The sequence below is a fragment of the Narcine bancroftii genome, unplaced genomic scaffold, assembly GCF_036971445.1.
Source record: "Narcine bancroftii isolate sNarBan1 unplaced genomic scaffold, sNarBan1.hap1 Scaffold_154, whole genome shotgun sequence".
In the NCBI taxonomy this organism is placed as follows: domain Eukaryota; kingdom Metazoa; phylum Chordata; class Chondrichthyes; order Torpediniformes; family Narcinidae; genus Narcine; species Narcine bancroftii.
In genome coordinates this window covers 4,170,428-4,187,513 of record NW_027211889.1, presented here as the reverse complement: position 1 = coordinate 4,187,513, position 17,086 = coordinate 4,170,428, and the positions used below count along the sequence as shown (strand labels likewise).

General features: G+C 49.3%; 1 long non-coding RNA gene across 1 annotated transcript in view; it reads right to left on the bottom strand.

Moving 5' to 3' along the window:
* The window catches only part of LOC138750495 (uncharacterized), a 35,006-nt gene extending 23,549 nt beyond the window's left edge, over nucleotides 1-11,457 (bottom strand). The window contains exon 1 of the long non-coding RNA XR_011349365.1: nucleotides 11,398-11,457. This is a non-coding gene — a long non-coding RNA (uncharacterized lncRNA). The remainder of the gene's footprint in view (nucleotides 1-11,397) is intronic.
* Between the last annotated feature and the right edge of the window lie 5,629 nt (nucleotides 11,458-17,086).

Genomic DNA, 17,086 nt, shown 5'->3' with positions numbered 1-17,086 from the left:
CAGAGTCCCATCCACCCTCCTGAACCAAATGCTCGCCCTTGCTGAGGGACACAGGACTTGTCTGCTCTTTGAGCAGATTTTGCTGGAACAGCTGCCCATGTGCCTCCCCCTGCACATGGTACCAAAGCAGGCAGGAGGGTGGAGGCCATGTGGTTACTATCCCTGCCCCAACAGGACAACCACAGTAGAATTTTACCTCTGCAGGAAATTGGACTTACGATAAACCTTACTAAGTGCCAGTTCAGGCTGGAAATGTTTGACTTCCTGGAGGGTCGAATCAATAGGCATGGAGCTAAATCCCTGCTTGAAAAGGTAGAGGCTGTTTGGTGATTCCCCAAACTCCCCCCCACCACAGTAAAGGGACTGCAAGAATTCACTGGTATGATTAACTTTTATCACCGATTCATACCGACAGCAGCCCACATCATGCACCCACTTTTTGCACTTATGGCGGAGAAACAAAAAGAGATTAGCTGGGACAATGAGGCTTTGGAGGTGTTCAGAGGGCCAAGGATGCACAGGCCCACACCACCCTTCTGGTACACGCCAGGCCGGAGGTGCCAACCATTCTCTCAGTAGATGCTTCCAGTACAGCAGTAGGGGGCGCACTGGAGCAATTCATCGAAGGGCAATGGCTGCCCATGACCTTCTTTAGCAGGCACCTCTGGCCACCCAAACTCAAATACAGTGCCTTTGACCGAGAGCAATTTCTGCTGTACCTGGCAGTCAGACACATCAGGTATTTTTTGGAAGGTAGACAATTTAGGGTCTTCATGAACCAGAAGCCATTAACCTTTGCCTTCCATAAAGTGTTGGACCCATGGTCGGCCAAGCAGCAGCGAAACCTCTCATATGAGTCTGAGTTCATTACAGACATTCAACACGTCGTAGATAAAACCAACATTGTGGCCGACGCACTGTCCCACCCCGCGATCGAGTCTGTCCCAGGGAATAGACTCTGCAGTCCTAAGCAGGGCACAGCCGCAAGACACTGAGCTCGTGTCATACGGGACAGCAGTTTCCTGGCTCAGGCTGGAGGCTGTCGCCATTGACCCTGGTAAGTAGATGCTGCTCTGCGACTTCTCCACTGGCAAACTCTGCCCCATCGTGCCGGCAGCGTGGAAATGACAGGCTTTCGATGAGGTGCACAATCGGGGGCACCCAGCCATCAGAACTGTCAAAATGGTGGCCAGTAAATTTGTCTTGCACAGCCTCCAAAAACAAGTTGTCATTGGGCCAAGACCTACACACTCAGCCAGACGTCCAAAGCGAGACACACGTCAAGGCACCCTCAGATATTCAAGCTAGCATGATATAGGTTCAGTCACATCTATATTGTCATAGTAGGGTCACTAACAGTCTCCCGCAGGATGAGTTATCTTCTCACCATGATTGACTGCTCCATGAGGTTCCCAGAGGCAGTCCAGCTGTCTAATATAACCACTGAGACCTGATTAACACCTGGGAGTCACATGAGTCCTGGAGTTTATGCCTTCTGATAGAGGTACAAAGTTCATGTTGGGACTCTGGGCGGCACTGGCCAACTTGCTGTGATGCCAGCTTCACCATACCAGGGTGTACCACCCTGAGTCCAGTAGGTTGCTGAAGAGGTTCCACAGGCACCTAAAGGCAGCCTTGATGGCTTTGGCTTGAAGGGCCGAACTGGACAGATGAGCTAACCTGGGTCCTCCTGTGGATCCGCACTGCACCAAAAGAAGACCTCAACACCTCAGCAGCCGAGATGGTGATACCAGGAATTTTTTGGCCGCTGCCAAGAATCCAGAGGACCTGACGGCCTCAATGACAAAACAAAAGGAAAGACGGGAACTTGAGCCCCTCTGCAGCCTCCTCTGTACAGCCAGGCCAAATACTTGGATCCCAAAATTTCAGGGACCTGTGAGTACATTTTTGATCAAAGGGTGGCCATAGAAAGTATTCAGACACAACGCATCGACATATGTGCTGTATATCGATGCGAAGGAAGAGACCTTCACCATCAACCACCTCAAGCCAGCACATCTGAACTTCAGCAAACTCAGCCCCCACTCAGCCCCCACGATGCAGAGTTTGAAATTTAGATGCAAAGTTAATAACATCCATGATGGTAGGGATGTACTATTTAAGAAAAATTCTCTGTAAAATTCAGGAGATCAACCATTTCCCTTTGTGATTTATTCGATTGTAGTGAGCCTAGGTCCTTTTCAATTTCTTCTTGAGTGGCTCTGATGGATATAAATTTGTATAAATCTGTGTCATTAATTTCTATTGGATTATATGAGAGTTAACTTGCTCCAGTTTGAATTGCATCAGTTGTCCTTCACCTTTCTTCTGTTCTCAGTTGCCAGGACAAGACCATGTGGCTTTCTCTCATCAGGTCGTTTTCAGCTCTAGAAGGATGTGACCTATTGGAGCTTTTTTTGTTTAAAAATTCCTTGGAACTAGACTGTTGGAACTCCTTTTCCAATTTCCAAATTTGTTTCCAGCTCTTCTATTTCTCCCATGTATTTCTTCTTCATCCCTTTTGTATGTGATATTGTTTGTCCCCATAAAATATAAAACTATTGGGAGAGGAGGCACAGTTTGACTCGCAGAATAACTTTATCTGGTCGCTTACATCCTTGCCAAAATCTGGTTTTTGAAGATGGGTGGGGTTCGAACGCCATCTCTGTGACTTAGTTGTTTTTTCTGGCATCGAGATAGACAGGGTCAAAGGTTCAAGATAAGTATTCAGACGAATGTTCTCCGAATTTGCTGTGTTGATAACAAAGAAAGGCCAATCCGAGTCGAGGAAAAATGGAGGCATTGGCCTCCACACATCTGTCAAATTTTAATCTTTCAGGAAAGCCAAGGTAGTTTTGCCTGCTTTTATTCGGGATATTCTCGAGGTGACTTGTCCAGAACAGGATCCAAGCAAAAACTAAAGCCACCCCCTCCAAGTATATTTTGTTGTCCCCTGATACCTTGAGAAAAATATTCTGAATAAAGGAATCATTTTCACTGTTAGGTGGTGGGAGATTTAAAAGTCTCCAGGGTTCTGAGTAAATCTGACCATCAACTAATACATATCAGCCTTGTGGATCAATCATCGTCTCTCAAAGTGTTGTTATTGATTACCCTGGCCTTGGTGTGAACAGATGATGTTAATACCTGTCCTATCGATTCTTTCCTCAGTTTCTTAGGCTCCTGTGTGAGAAGATGGATTTCTTATAGAAAGGCAATATCAATTTGCAGTTTTTTTTCCTGTCAGGTGGGCTGGCCTCCGACTTCACTGGCAGGCCTTGAAGTGGCCCCGCCATTTTCATCACCGTAAGGCCCCTCGATCTGTTCTGGAGGTTTCCACGTTGATTCCTTGTTGTTTTTGCTTGCAGATTTACTTTTTATGTCATTCTGCTGATCCCGGAGCATTCCCTCATCATTTGTAAGTATTTTGACTCCTTTTTCTCCCGGAAATAATTGTCTCGACAGACAACTGTCAGAATTAGCTCAATAGCTGAATCTAGTTGCTTCGACTTTGGTCTCTGGTCCATACTGCAGCTGTCTGACCAAAAGTGGGTTTGGGGGTTTTTAATAGATGTAAAATGTTTGTGTTTGGAGAGCCCCTGGGCCAGCGTCCATCTCACTTCACTACATCATGCGACCCTCACTAGGAGATCATAAGGAAAGTTTGCTTGAATGGAAATTTGTGGTGGTACGTCATCGGCCAACTGCAGGGGGGAACCTCTGTACCTGAAGAAGTGCAAGGAGACAGGACAACACCTGGTCAGCTGTCAATCAGTCGGCCTGAAGGGATCAAGCCCAACCCGGTTGGGTGTCAATCACCCTCCAGGATAAAACCCTGCGCTGGCCTCCCGAGGCCTCACTCAGAGTTACTGCAGCTACCCCCAGCCTGGCTCTGTAGAAGTCTTTGTGGATTAAAGCCTGTTGTACTGTCTTTACCTTGTGTGCATCTGATTCTTGCTAACAGCGCACCACAATTTAATCCACAAAATGTTCCCATGCCTGTCATGGAAAAACTCCTGAGCCCAGGGAGCTTCGAAGTTGACCCACACCACCCAGAAGCCCAGACACGCTTTGAGATATGGCAGCACGCGGTCGAGGCAATCATCGAGGCGCATGCAGGTGGCATCCTGGACTCAGATCGGAAGAGGCCGGTCCTACTCTGGTCAAAGATGGGTCCCCACGCCTTCCAGGCAACCAAAGGCTGCTCCATGTGCAAGAGCACAATGGACACCTTTGAGAAATTGTACAAGACCCCCATTAATGCGGTCTGACCAAGGTACCTCTTCAACACCCAAGCAGAGCAACCCAGGGAGATGGCTTACTTGGGACACCTGCGAGAGTTGGCCCGACCGTGTCTGGCTGAACCCGGGGAAGGCTGACCCGGGACGCCTTCGTCCGAGGGCTACGCTTGTGGGCCATCCAGCAGAAGCTGATGGAAGATAATGTCTACGCCCTGACCAAGACAGGGCAAGTGTTCTGAAACCTGGAAACTGCAGCAATGCACATCGAAGCCTTCGATTCTAAGTTCACCCTTGTTCCCTCATGGCCCTCTCACACTGCAGCTGCAGCCATAGACCGAGCTGTGGAGGAGAACGTCGCTGCATCAGGTGCCCGGCATTCCTGTAAGTACTGTGGGTCCTGGTGTGGGTCAGACTGACTATCATGCCAACACTGCTCAGCTAGGAACCAGTACTGTTCCCGATGCGGCAAGAAAGTTGACTTTACTAAAGTGTGGCTCTCAAAATCAGCCGGCAGCTCAGTGGCCCTCTATGACCTCCCCACTTCCCCGCGGACCCCTCCAAATACGCGAGCGGGGTGGTGCCAATTTTCCCGCTACAACTTCTGCCTTCCACAACTCTGACGGTGCAGCATCTGGCTCTGCCAGTGACGATTGCAGCATGTACCCCGAGTACCTGGACTAGCCACAGCGCTCGCCAGCATCACTTCTGTCTCATGGTGTGACATCAATTCTGGCTGACATAATGACGTTACTGCCACCGGCCCCAACGATGTCACTTTCTCCGACACAATGAACATGGCTGGGGGAAGCACCCATGTGACGCCGCCATCTTGGGCCAAGCAGCGGCCGACACAGCAGGCCCCCGATGATGATGAGAATGACATAGTCAACACAGGTAATGTTCAGGCCACCCAGCTGATGCTCTCCATGACTCCGGACACCATCAGTTGCTGCACGCCACACCCCATAACCAACGTCGATGTGGTCAACACGAGCAATGACTAGGACACCCTACCGACGCTCCACAAGCCTCCAGATGCCATAACCGGAGAGCGATGTCTCTGACCCTGAGATGGTCCTGGCTGCCACCACTCCGACCAGTGACATCCCTCATGACCTCAGGAGCTCTATGAAGGTCGTGCAAGTCAACGGGCAGGTAACAAAGAGCCTGTTCGACAGTGGCAGCACAGAAAGCTTCATTATCCCGAGTGTGGCCCACTCCCCGACTTTAAAAGTCCACCCCACCACCTGCTCGATCGCCCTCGCTGCCAAGAATAAGACTGTTGGTACCCTCAGGCGCTGCTTGGCCGATATTACTGTGGGAGGGGAGACATACACAGGGTTCAGGTTCCTGGTCATGCCCAAACTCTGCGTCTCAGTCCTCCTGGGCCTCAATTTCCATTGCCACATGCAAAGTATCACCCTTGCCTTCGCGGGCGCCAACCTCCACTCACGTTACACAGTATGCCAACCTAGCAGTCCTGCCAACCTTCGGCCTCTCGCATCACCCCACCGGCACTCTTCCCTCATCTTATATAAGGCTGCAAGCCAATTGGTGCCAGAATTAGGCGCTATTGTTCCGCAGACAGAGACTTTATCAAGGCGGAGGTGCGGCGACTCCTGGTAGAAGGTGTCACAGAGCCCAGTAACAGCCCCTGGAGAGCCCAAGTCCTGGTGGTTGAAAGGGGTAGTAAGCCGAGAATAGCCTTGGATTACAGCCAGACTATTAACCGGTACATCCAACTGGATGCCTACCCCCTGCCGAGGATCGTTGACATGGTCAACGAGATAGCCCGCTACCAGGTTTTCTCCATGATTGACCTGAAGTCGGCGTATTACCAAATCCCCATCCACCTGAAGGACAAACCCTACATCACCTTCAAGGCAGACGGGAGCCTGTACCCGTTCTGCCGAGTTCCCTTTGGGGTCATGAACGGGATCTCCATCTTCCAGCAGGAGATGGATCGCAAGGTAGACAGCACAAGCTAAAGGTGACGTTCCCGTATATGGATAATGTCACTATCTGCGGCCGTAAACAGTAGGACCACGATGCTAACCTGGAAAAATTCCTCCAGATGGCTGGGGAGCTGAACCTCACTTACAACAAGAAGAAGTGTGTGTTTAGCATCACCCACCTCGCCACCATGGCCCATGGTGTCCTCAGCCCAGATCCAGAAAGAATGCGCCCATTAATGGAGTTACCTCTCCCCCACACGCTAATAGCCCTCTGCAGGTGCCTTGTCCTATTCTCCTATTACTCGCAGTAGGTCCCTCGCTTCTTGGACAAGGTCCACCCACTAGCCCAAGCTACAACTTTTCCCCTCCCACCTGAGGCACAGGCAGCCTTCATTCGCATCAGACACGACATCGCAGACGCCATGATGCAGGCCGTGGATGAGGAATCCCCATTCCAGGTGCAGAGCAATGCCTCTGAGGTATCTTTCACCACTACCCTCAACCAAGGGGGGCACCTCATCACTTTCTTGTCTAGCACCCTCCACGGCTCCAAGCTAGGGCATTCCGCCATTGAAAAGCAGACCAGAGGTAATGGCCAGGTGGAAAGGGAGAATGGCACCGTCATGAAGGCGACATTCCTGGCCCTCAGATCTAAAAATTTGCCAATATCTCGCTGGCAGGACATCTTGCCCAAAGCCATTCACGCCATCTGATCTTTACTTTGCACCACTACAAACACAACCCCGCATGAATGCCTCCTTGCTTTTCCTAGGACATCAGTGAATGGTTCCTCCTCCCTTCCTGGCTGACCACCCCAGGGCTGGTTCTGCTTCGGAAGCACATCAGGGGCCCTAAAACGGACCCACTGGTTGAAGTGGTTAACCTCATACATACAAACCCTCAATACGCCTTTGTGAGGTATCCGGATGGCCACGAGGACACTGTGCCAATTCGAGACCTGGCAAGGGCTGGAGACCCTGAGACCGCCTTGCTGGCTACTGACCATGCCGCGTACCCGATCGTGCAGCATTAGAGCACAACACTGGAGCCTGAGCTGCTTGCCTTGCAGCCAGACGTCCAGGCATCTACCCCCCATGCAACAGTGGAAGAGCTCCCAACAGTCCGGGAGTTCACCGCTGACACCCCTTTTCAGACAGTCCCTGCAATGGATGCTTCCCTGTCGGTCCCCTCCCCGGAGGAGCACCATATGGACATGCCGGCCCTACAGCGGTCCGGCAGACAGAGGAGGGTGCCTGAGCAGCTTAACCTCAAGCTCAAGGGTAGCCAAACTTGCTTAATGTAAGAGCCACAAACAATAAAGCTCAGATGCTTGAGAGTCAGTCGCAGATGAACAAAATTCCCACAGACGTTTTCATTGTTACATCCACATTTTGTAACAAAAATATTATAGCAATGTTCAGAAATGGATGTTAAATACCATCATATTTATTCATGCCTGCAGTTTCTAAACTGTTAATTTGTATTCGTTTCAGTTATCATAAAGACACAGACATGTTAAAAAAGGAGAGATATTTTAATCAGATTCCACCCTACAAAATTAGTCATTAAAATCATATCTTTTTATGACTAAAATAAAATTCTACAAATATCAGGCTATTAAAGACGCAAGTCGGGCAAGCGAGGGGGTGGGGTAATCGCCAGTGCGAGTCGGTGAATTGAAGGTGGGGGGAAGAAACCGGCAGCGCGTGTAGGCCGGGCGAGAGGGGTGGAGACCAGCAGTGAGAGTTGGCCGGGCGAGGGTGGGAGGAGACCAGCAGCACAAGTCATCCAGGTGAGAGGGGGGGACCTGCATCACGAGTTGGCCGGGTGAAGGGTGGGGGAAACGGCAGCGCGAATTGTGTGGGCAAGGTGGGTGGAGATCAGCAGTGCGGGTCGGGGCGGGGGTGTTGGGGAGACCGTCAGCACGAGTTGGGGGGTGGGAGACTGGCAGCGAGTCGCATACATGTGGCTCGCTAGTCGCGGTTTGGCCACCCCTGCTCGAGCTGATGGTGGGGCGGGGGGGTGGGGTTTGGTGGGTTTTGTCCTGCTGCTGTTGTGTTACTGTACTGTTGCTGTTACTATGGTTGTGGGGTCACCCTCGGGTGTTGTGTTCCAGTGGGTTCCAATTTTTAAAGGGGGGTAATTGTACTGATATGATGGTATGCGCTGGCTGCCCCTCCCTTCGGGTGTCCTTCTACCTTGGGTCCTCCCTTAGTCCTGCCCATGTGACTCTGGCCCATAAAAGTCGAGTCCCCTCTCCTTCCCACTCATCTAGCCTTGGACCCGGGCCAGCAGTCTCTCATGAAATAAATCCTATCGTTCCCCTCAGTCTTTGTCCGAGGCATTATTGGGGCAACTGAGACCGCCCAACAATGATCTTTTAAAAAGACTGGAAAGAACGGGAACATGTGACAAAGTATCTTACCAAATAAAGATAAAAATAAATAAAGAGTTGGGGTCGCAAAATCAGGGGAATGGGAGAAGTAAACAAGGACGGGTTTTAAGATGACGAGTGGAACAGCTTTTGATAGGTTAAATAAACAGTTGCTCAGTTAAATGACCAGATAAATTAACAAAGGAGTGGTTATGAACACAAAGAAATGCATAAAAAAGGTCGTTGTACATCAGTGGGTCTGCCTTCTCTGAAGGAGACCTGATCTTGCAAGAAAGTTGAATCACTTCACTCACTGTGAGATGATTTCATCAGTAAGCTGGGTTTCTCACAGGAATCAGTTACAATTTAATTCTCTTTTCTTCTTCAAATATAATTAAAAACTACTTTTCTTTAAGTAACCCAGTGCTGTGGTGCCTATCTTTTATTGATGGTTTTTGGGGTCCTCTGGACTCCGTAACAATATGTACTATAACCATATAACCACTTACAGCACAGAACAGGCCAGTTCCGCCCTACTAGTCCATGCCGTAACAAATCCCCACCCTCCTAGTCCCACTGACAAGCACCCCTCCAGTCCTCTCCTATCCATGTAACTATCCAGTCTTTCCTTAAATGTAACCAATGATCCCACCTCGACCACGTCTGTCAGAAGCTCATTCCACATCCCTACCACCCTTTGCATAAAGAAATTTCCCCTCATGTTCCCCTTATAATTTTCCCCCTTCAATCTTAAACCATGCCCTCTAGTTTGAATCTCCCCCATTCTTAATTGAAAAAGCCTATCCATGTTTACTCTGTCTGTCCCTTTTAAAATCTTAAACACGTCTATCAAGTCCCCTCTCAATCTTCTACGCTCCAGAGAAAAAAAACCCAGTCTGCACACACTTTCCCTGTTACTCAAACCTTGAAATCCTGTCAACATTCTCGTGAACCTTCTCTGCACTCTCTCTATTTTGTTTATATCTTTCCTATAATTTGGTGACCAAAACTGTACACAGTACTCCAAATTTGGCCTCACAAATGCCTTGTACAATTTCATCATAACCTCCCTACTCTTGAATTCAATACTCCGATTTATGAAGGCCAACATTCCAAATGCCTTCTTCACCACACCATCTATCTGAGTATCAGCCTTGAGGGTACGATTTACCACAACTCCTAAATCCCTTTGTTGCTCGGCACATCTCAATAGCCTACCATTTAATGCATATGACCTATTTAGATTTGCCTTTCCAAAATGTAACACCACACACTTATCTGTATTAAATTCCATCAGCCATTTCTCAGCCCACACCTCCAGCCTTCCTAAATCACCTTTTAATCTACGGTAATCTTCCTCACTGTCCACAACACCACCAATCTTTGTATCATCCGCAAACTTGCTTATCCAATTCTCCACCCCTACTTCCAGATCGTTAATATATTTTACAAACAATAGTGGACCGAGGACCGATCCCTGAGGAACTCCACTAGTCACCGGTCTCCAATTGGACAAACAATTTTCTACCACTACTCTCTGACACCTCCCATTCAACCATTGCTGAATCCATTTCACTACCTCCTCATTTATACCTAATGCCTCCACCTTTTTTCCTTACCTCCTGTGGGGAACTTTGTCAAAAGCTTTACTAAAGTCTAAATAGACAACATCCACAGCTTTCCCTTCATCTACCTTTTTTGTAACCCCCTCGAAATACTCAATCAGGTTTGTCAAGCATGATCTACCCCTGACAAAACCATGCTGATTACTCCCTAGCAATCCCTGTACCTCCAAATATTTGTAAATACCATCCCTCATGTGAGAGATGGGAAAACTGATCTAAAATTATGAACATGAAGGAAACTAAAATTCATACATCAGTTAATGGCTGTAACCAGTACAAACAGGATGAGCTTGGGGATTAGGATGCAGGAAAGCAGAGTCAGCACGATTAACATAAGAATCTTCTAGTCTTTGTGACAAGAGCCACCATAAGACTAAGATAAGGAGTGGTAAGGAACAATAGAATGTAGGAAGTTGAGGTAGTCTGGATCAGATAAGGGTCTCCTAGCCCTGGACAGAAGTACCAAGTCCTACATATCTAATTAGCTAACCTTACACAGATTTATACATGTTAAATTAGCCAACCCTAGACAGGATGAGCCAACTCTGCATACCAAGAGACTGTAGCCCCAAGAATCAGGAAGGTGTGAATAAGGACAATGACATGAAGGGACACCGACAGGATACCCCCTGGTCCTCCAAGTATACTGAAACTGCACGTCGGCAGGAAGGATTGCCTAATGCCAAACCTCTCCAGCAGGAGGCAGAAGAATGTAAGGGAGAGGGTATTCCTATACTGAAATCAACTGTATAAAAGTTGGGTGAGCCCCAGTGTATGTGTGTATTCCCAGGGTAAGGGGAAGCACCCAACTTTGCATTGTTGTAAAATAAATGTTCTTTGTTCTCAATTTTTGTCTCGAGCAATTTTTTTAAAGGTACTTCTATTTCTAACACTCAGAACACTTTCCATCAACTTGCCCACCACAGACGTCAGACTCACGGGCCTATAATTCCCAGGATTACATTTGGACCCTTTCTTAAACAGCGGAACCACACATGGAGTAATTCATGTTCTGTTCTGGGATTTTAAATAAATATTAAGAAAGAGAGAAAGTGTTCAGCCTGGACTAGAAGGGCCAGGCTGCCTGCTTCAGTGTGTCATTGTGAGATGGTTCTAGGAATGGTGCATCTTTGAATATCTGTACCATGTCTAAAGTCTAGTAACTTGTCGTGTAGAACTGTAAGGTCAGGCAGCTTTTACACCTTAAAAGGAGATTTTCTTTGGGGGTTTCCTCAACTTATAATCATATAATTAATAATAGATCAACATCAGGCAGGTTTTACACCTTAAAAGGAGATTTTCTTTGGGTTTTCATTGGTTGGTTTGAGTGACATCACAATCCCCATTCACTATATAAACATCATGCAGTGGGCAAGTGATCGGATTATCTGATTGATTTTCAGCTATATTCAACGACTCTCGCATCTAATTATGCTTCAAAAAAATAAAATTACCCCAATATATTTCCCATCTCACCACCCCACTAGAAAAATGGATACGATAATAGAAGAAGACGACGAAGATTTCACAATCGTCCTGAAAGACTCAGGGAGTTCAGGTCACTGTCACCCCAGAGAACATCCAGTTCGCATTGCATGGGAGGAGGATACGCCGATAAGACCATGGCGGATCCTCCTTAGAAACATCTTGAACCGGGTGGCAGTGACCTGGAGAATGTGCTGCTGTCTTCAATGAAGAACCATCCTTGGGCATCTCCAATGCCCCATCCTTGGGCATCTCCATCGCCTGCCCGAGAACATCAACATTATGGTGCCCATCATCTCTGCATAGAAAGTGTATAATTGTCTAAAATGCCTATTTTTAATAAAATATGGAATGTTAACTTTATAAAACCGAGTGCAGGTGTCATATCTGCTTTTACCTCTATGTCTGGCAGTTCATGCTCTGCGCAAAATCAAAACTCTGCCTGCACATCTCCTTTAAACTTTCCATCCTCTCCCCCTCTCTCATCTTCATGCTGTGCCCTCTAGAATGGAACATCATTATTGTGAGGACAAAGGTTCTGACTGTCCACCCGATCTGTGGTATTGGTTGACAATGTAATGAAGTGAATGTGCTGGGTAGAAGAGTTAAGATGTTATGATAACCCTATTCTGAAAGATAGAGCAGACTTTTAAATGATTATCACCTCTTCCATAAATAAAGCCAGCCCCTGGTCTTCTGCACAAATAACACTATTCCCTGCTGTTACACATAACCAGCTGTCAGACGCAGCCCATTCATAAACGGGTTCCCACCCAAAAACAACTGATGGCACAACAAGCTTGTCAAAGAGAATGTGGAAACATCAAAAGCCTGCAGAGGGAGCAGAGCAAAGGCCCTAATGACTTTGCTCCAGTGTCTTTAATTTAACTAACCCTGTTCAAAATCATGATCACTGGGGAAGCAACATTGACATGTGCCAAGTGCTAAGCTCACACTGTCTTAAAGGCCCCTTTTGATCATATCTGCCACAAATCCATATCTTTTCATTCTAGAAAGCCAATTCTATGATAACCATTTTCCTGTCTTTAGAAATAAGAAAACACTGTAACACCTCAGCTTGAAACAATCCCCTCGAAGAAATGGTCACTTAATCAAATGCACCAAAATGTCTTCAATATTGTATTCAGTAACCTTGTACTTTGAATGAGGTTCAACAGTACTGGGGAGGTGACCTTGTCGACCCAACCCTAATTACTGCTCATTCCCACTAGTAGGACTCGAATCAATTCTCTGTGTGTTGGACTTTGTGGTTTGGTTGGACTTCTTGTACCTTGACAGGACTAAAGTGTAACATTGGCGGAGTCGGTAATCTCTCGCTGGGAAGATCACTATGTATGGTGTAAGTGGCCACAAGGTCACTGGGACATCGGACGGAGCAGCAGTGCACCTTGGGACCCTTGAGCCCGAACTCTTTCCCATTGTGGTCCCTCATACGAGGTTGATCTGGGTCCCTGCCGAGAGAAAAAGAACCAGGCAAAGAATCCAAGACAGCGCATATGGTGCCAAGGGCTTATGCTGAGATTAGCTACAGTGTTTCCATTGGAAGGAGATTGTCTGACTCTTGGGTATCATTTTAGGGCAGCTGGTTGCGTTTCAACCAAGTCAATTTTAAACTATTTGAACATATGGTGCCTTTCGGGCACTAAAAACATCCCCAACCTCTGCCCCGGCTGTGGGATGCCCACGATTTGACCGTCCATTTCAACTGTTTGTCACCTTAAAAGAGGAAAGTGTGACAGCGGTTCGGACACAGTATCGTGGGAAGGAACGGAGACTGGTGGCATATTTTTCTTTTCAACTAGACCCCGTAGCCCAGGGGCTCCCTCCGTCACCCAGATCCTACCTGCCTTACCTGCCATGATTACGGTTGCCCAAACACCATGTTCTATCAGCAAGTTAAAGTTTATCCACAGCACTGGGTGGCTTCATTGCTGACATCGACATAATCACGGCACCTTACACAAGGTTGCAAGGTGTACACCTTACACCTTACAAGGCTGAACTGCTACAAAATATCGCTTCTGTCAAACCCCGACCTGACTTTTTACAATTGCACTATGATCAACCCTTCTGCCTCACTCAGCACCCACCCCCAACCCCACCACCCCCCACCCCCAACCCCCACCACCCCCACCCCCACCCCCCACCACCCCCACCCCCCCCACCCCCACCCCCCACCCCCACCACCCCCACCCCCACCCCCACCCCCCACCCCCACCACCCCCCACCCCCACCACCCCCCACCCCCACCCCCCACCCTCACCACCCCCACCACCCCCCACCCCCACCACCCCGCACCCCCACCACCCCCCACCCCCACTCCCCACCCCCACCACCCCCCACCCCCACCACCCCCATCCCCACCCCCACCCCCACCACCACCAATGGAACTGGACAACCCTGAACAAAACGGTCTCCACAGGAATAAACCTCACAGGAATGAGACCTGATTTAAAGGACACACCAATACCCTAACCCTAACCCTCCCTCCCCATCAACCACTCCCTCCCCATCACCCCTCCATCCCCATCAACCCCTCCCTCCCCATCAACCACTCCCTCCCCACCACTTCTCCCTCCCCATCACCCCTATTTATCCACCAACCCCTCCCTCCCCATCACCCCTATTTGTCCACCAACCCCTCCCTACCCATCACCCCCTCCCTTCCCACCACACTTCTCTGCCCACCAACCCAGGGTGAACACTGGAAGGGATGCTGGAGTCAGAGAGAAACTTCTGACAACACAATTTTCTCATGGCTGCACTGCCACATAGTTTGCCATGAGGATGTTACACAACCCCACCCATCCCCTCAGAACTGGCTACGCATCCTGTTGATTAGGCGGCCGAACCCGGAGCTTGGGCACAGCCATTTGCAATGGCTGTGACATCTCCAGATGGGCCACCTATAGGCAGTCCACCGTAAAAACTTCCTCTCTCCCCCCAATGTCCAGGGTGAAGGTTCCGCCGGCTTGTTGCAAGACTTTGTATGGCCCCTCGTACGGTCGCTGTAGTGGTGCACCTTGTGGTTCCTTCCGCACAAAAATGAACTGGGCTCAGTCGAGCTCTTTGGGAGATGAAATGGCCGGGTGCCATGGCGTACAGGTGGTGGGGGAGCTAGGAAGGCCAGTTGCCTGCGTAGGTTTGCCAGCAGGTTTTTGTCGGTGGCTGTGATGTCAGGGTCTGGGCTGAAAAACTCACCCTGCAGGGAAAGCAGTGCGCCATAGATCATCTCCGCTGCTGAAGCCTGCAGGTCCTCCTTGAGGGCCGTCCTAATCCCGAGGATGACCCTGGGTAGTTCGTCCGCCAAGTTTGATCCAGAGACCTTGGCCATATGCGATGCCTTCAGGTACCTGTGGAACCTATCTACCAACCCTTTGGACTGCGGATTGTATGATGTGGTGTGGTAGAGCTTGACCCCCAGGAGCTTCGCCATCTGAGTCCACAGGGCAGACCTGAACTGCCTCTCTGTCGTTAGTGACATGCGCTGGAACTCCGAAATGGGTGATCTATTGGCTGACCAAATTCCTGGCACATGTTTCCACGAGGCCTTCTTAATCGGGAAGGCCTCTGGCCACCTTGTGGCCTGATCCACCATCCTGAGGAGGTAACGAGCCTCCTTGGACACTGACAGGGGCTAACTGCCGGGTCGAAGTTCTGGATGGGGGCTCGTGTGTGTCACTGGACCTTGGATATCTGGCACCTGGTACAGTTCCTGGCCAGTTCTGCCACCTCCTTCTTCAGCCCGTGCCACACAAACCACTCTGTGACCAACCGCACGGTTGTCTTTACTGCTGGGGGAGCGAGGTCATGGATCAGACTGAAGACCTACACCCTCCACTGCGGCGGGACCACTGTTGAGATGTCGCAGAGCAATGTATCCGGGCTGCTGGACACCTGGATATCCTTGAGTTTGAGGCCCGACATGGTGGTCCACAAGCCTGTGACTCTCCATCATTCCTCTGTGCCTGAGCGAGTTGCTCGTAATCCAGGCCAGGCACGACAGTGTTGATGGCTGGACGGGAGAGCACATTTGCCACTACATTGTCCTTGCCAGCCCTGTGTCGGATGTCGGTCATGAACTCAGACACGTATGAGAGGTGGCACTGCTGTCTGGTGGACCACGGATACTTTGGCATCGCCAGAGCTTTGTATGGCCCCTCGTACGGTCATCAGTGAGGGTCTTGTGATCTGTGAAGGCTGTGAACAGACTACCCTCGAGGAAGTAGCGGAAATGCCAAATGGCCAAATATAGCACCACGAGCTCTGGGTTAAAGTCACTGTATTTGAGCTCTGGTGGGCATAGCTGCTTGCTGAAAAAGGCCAGTAGGCACCATTGTCCATCGAGCCACTGTTCCAGAACCCACCACTGCCATAGCTGATGCATCCATGGAGAGCACCGTGTGTGCTTCCAGCCATGGGTGGACCAGCGCTGGCTAGAGCTTCCTTTGTCATGATGAAAGCCCTATCCGCTTCCTCTGACCACAATAAAGTCTTTTCTTTTGTGGCCATAAGTGCAAACAATGGGCTCATGGTGCGCGCGACTCCAGAGATGAAACGATTGTAAAGGTTCACCATCCCCGTGAACTTCCTTCAATCTGCTGCTCCAGAACTCCACCAATCGCTGTTCCTGAGGTATCAACTGTGAGGGCTGTGGGTGCATTTGGCCTGGGTGGACTGGAGCGCAGCTTCCACGAATACTCATGCAGAGTCGTCCCAGGTCAAGTCTTTCGCCTTGCCAGTCATCAGGGTGAAAAGTGGGCGTATCACTCGAACAGCTGCAGGGATGAACCTCTGAGAAAAGTTCACCATCCCCATGAACTCCTGCAGTCCGCTGGTCATACTGAGCCTCGGGGATTTGCGGATGGCCTCCACCTTGCTGAGTAGTGTTGTGGCCCCGTCTTTGGTAATCCTGTGACCCAGGAAGTCAATCGTGCTCAGTCCGAACTAACATTTGGCCAGGTTGATTGTAAGGCCCAACTCACATAGGTGATTGTAGAGTCTCCTCTGCCTTTATTGAGGCTGGAAAGGCTACTTTTATACAGTTGGAGTTCCCGCCGTTAGGTTGATTGGCTGACATCAAACGCATGAATAACTTAAACGGGATCCCGCCCGCGGGAACATTCTTGCATACGACTCCCCTTCTTCCCCAGCCTGGTGTTGCTTTGTTAGCTGGGCAGCCTGGTGTTAGGAATTAAAGTACCTTTAAAGAAATTGCTCGAGACAAAAATTGAGAACAAAGAACATTTATTACTACAACAATGCAAAGTTGGGTGCTTCCCCTTACCCTGGGAATACACACATATACTGGGGCTCACCCAACTTTTATACAGTCAATTTCAGTATCAGAATGCCCTCCCCCTTACATTCTTCTGCCCCCCTGGA